We start from the raw sequence: 3,463 nt of genomic DNA, 5'->3' as shown, positions 1-3,463 counted from the left end.
TTCCTGCGCTCTGCCCGCCAAGCCTGCAGCGTGGAAGGCAGGGCTGAGCCTTTTAACCGGTTCACCCTTGTCCTCACCAGTCACTCTCCCTCTCTCTCCTCTATGCCTCAAACATTGCAAATCTCCGCCCCCTAAACAAAAGAATTTTCAAATAGTTCCGAGAAGTCGAGATATTTGGCAAAACAAATCCCTAAGGAATTGAAACTTCCTGATCCGAGCAAAGAAAATGCTGAACACGGTTTTCTGGGACGACGAGTTACAGCTCTCAGGAACTCGAAGATGAATTCCTGAAGAGATACTGAACGTCTTCTACGCTGAATTGCGTTTTATTAACAACTTCAGGGAAATCAGCCCCGGCAACCACAGGAGGGATTTTTTTTTTCTCCTTAATTCAGCTTTATTGACCTCCTTTGATGCAAAGCACCAATATTTATGGGGCAGAAATTGCCAACTGCCTCTTAAAAGTTGGTTTGTTTCATTGTATATGAGAGATGACGCCACAAAGACGGAGAACAAGTGTTACCCGCACATTTTCATGGCAAGTTTCTCTCTCCTAATAGCAAACACATCCTCCCAGTAGCATCCCTGATGTGGGGTGACTGCTGGGGAAACAGGTGGAGCTATTCTCAAGCTCAGAGGAGACATTTTTGAACAGATACATCCCATTCTAAACAGCAGCAAAACAGGGACTGAGAGAAACATGGAGGAACAACTCAGCGCAAGAGAGAAATGGAGAGACAGACAGACACACAGACACAGAGAGAGACGGACAGGAGCACTGTGCCTGAGAAGAGATTTGAACAGACACTTCACAAAAGCAGATATGTGGATGGCAAAAAAAAAAGTCGAAAGATGCCCACCATCATTAGTCATCAGGGGAAGGCTAATAATACAAACCACAGTGAGTTAGTCCAGGGCAGTCACAGAATGGCTACAAGGAAGACGAAACATTAGCAAGGATATAAAACAAACAGATCTCTCGTCCACTGCTGGTAGGGATGTAAAATGGTGCTGTCACTTTGAAAATGCTTTGACTGTTTCCAACAAAGTTAAACATATGACTCAGTAATTCCACCCTTAGGTACGCACCCGAGAGAAATGAAGACGTACCTCCACAGCAAGGCTAGTACACCCATATTTATAGCAACTTTATTCATAATGGCTTAAGGCTGGAAACAACTCCAATGGCCAGGAACAGATGAATGGATAAACAAATTCATTCAAGGGAATGCTACTCGTTAATAAAAAGAGAACGAACAATTGCTACAGGCAACATCACGGATACATCTCAAAAATATTCTGAAAGCCAGATACAAAAAATACATACCGCATGATTCCATGCGTGTGAAACTCTAGAAAATGCAAACGGATCTCCAGAGACATAAAGTAGATCAGTGGTTGCGTGGGACAGAGGTGAAGAGGTACTGAATGCAAAGGAGGATTAGGAACCTTTCAGAGTGATGAAAATACTCCAGTGACAGAGTGATTGGGGTAATGGGCACATGCATGTTTCCATTTGTCAAAACTCATCAAAGTTACACTTATGGAACTGCCTTTTGACCCAGTGGTCCCACTTCTGGGAATATAGCCCAAGAATCCCAAAACACCAATCAGAAAGAATATATGCGCCCCTGTGCTCATAGCAGCGCTATGTACGATAGTCAAGATGTGGAAACAGCCCAAGTGCCCATCAGTAGATGAGTGGATAAAAAAGCTCTGGTACATTTATACAATGGAGGACTATGCAGCTATATTTAAAAAAAGAAGGAAATCTTACCTTTTGTGACAGCATGGGTGGACTTGGAGATTATTATGTTCAGTAAAATAAGCCAGTCAGAGAAAGGCAAGTGTCATATGATCGCACTTCTATGTGGAATGTAATGAACATAATAAACTGACAAACAAAGAAGAACCAGAGGTCAGGACTCATGGAACAGGCTGACAGCTGTTGGAGGGGGGTGGGAGCCAGGGTGGGGTGGATGTGAAAAGGCGAGGAGACGAGCCAAAGAGCTCATGCACGTAACCGGTGAACACAGACCCCAGCGTGGGGAGGGCCAGGAGGAGGAGAGGGCGGGGTCCGGGTGGAGGCGGGCCCAGGTGGGGGAAGGAAATGGGAAATGCCTGTCGTAGTGTCAACACTAAACATAAAAAATAAATAAAAAACAAAGATGGGTGATTTTTATTAAGTGCGAAGTATATCTCAAAAATAGTTAAAAGGTTTTATTGAATTTTATTAAACGTGAATTGTATCTCCAAAAATTTTTTAAATGATTTTTAAACACAGAAGAGAAAGTACCTGGGAAGGATGAAGGAGATGGTGAGGGAATTAAAAGGGAACAAGCTTTATTTGTCTTTGAAAACATGCCAGACTCGGTGGTAGATACAATAATTGCTGCAGCATTTTACACAAGGTTAAAGCAAAGGGGAAAGCCAGCCCCCAGCTCTGAGTGAGGCTGACAGGACAAATCCAGATACGGCCACAGGCTTCACCCTTTTGCTCTGATCAACTATTTTGTCCACGAGTCAGGTTCTTTCAGTTCTAATATTTTATGATTCCATGTTCTGCAATAATGCACTGGAATTTATTGAGCAAACCTACAGAAAGCTCACAGCTAGAAAGGGTAGCCAGCTACACTCTGGGTGACAGATTCAGGGTTCGAAATCATTCTGACGCAGAGGAACGCTGAACTGAAACCAACAAGATGAAATGTAAAATGACAAATCACTTGAAGTTTGGTTTAAAAAAATCAGTTGTACAAACATAGCTTTGAAAGAATCTGTCTTCTTTTCATTAAAAATATATATATATTTTTTGCAAAGGAGAAAAATCCTTTGTAATAGATTATATGTGTCTGTATGATTCCATTTGTAGGAACTTGTAGAAAATGTAAACTAATCTATAGTGGCGTAAAACAGATCAGTGTTTGCCTGGGGACAGAGGTACAGCGGCTGCTGACAGAAAAGGAACCTTAGGGATCTTGGGGGTCGTGAATACATACACACACATATACATATATAATTTACTGCAAAGTGAGTAAGCCAGGTTGTCCAACAATTACTAAAATGCCATGCAATATTAGACTACATGCAGTGAGGTCAACATCCAGAACATTGCAAATTATAGCCTCATGGAGCTCTGCATTACTCAGACCACACCTGAGGCACCGCGTTCAATGACGAAGGGCAGGTTGTAAGGAGGGTGCCTACAAAAGAGAAACAAAGCTCGTGAGAGATGCTCCACAACATATCACGGATCAGAAGACTAAAGCAAGGAGAGTCAAAGTAGTTTCCAAATATCTGAAGCACTGCAAACTATAAGAGAAAGAGAAAGTGTACTGTTTTACAAATTAGGAACCATGTAATGACGAAGAGGTAGAAATAGCTTAAGATAAGAAGGAAGTTGACTCTATTGGCTACTTCATAATCGTAGGGACTATCTCTTGATGGATTGTGTCATTGAAAA

This window comes from Phyllostomus discolor, chromosome 10, assembly GCF_004126475.2.
Source record: "Phyllostomus discolor isolate MPI-MPIP mPhyDis1 chromosome 10, mPhyDis1.pri.v3, whole genome shotgun sequence".
Taxonomy (NCBI): Eukaryota; Metazoa; Chordata; class Mammalia; order Chiroptera; family Phyllostomidae; genus Phyllostomus; species Phyllostomus discolor.
This window is presented reverse-complemented; position numbering follows the sequence as displayed.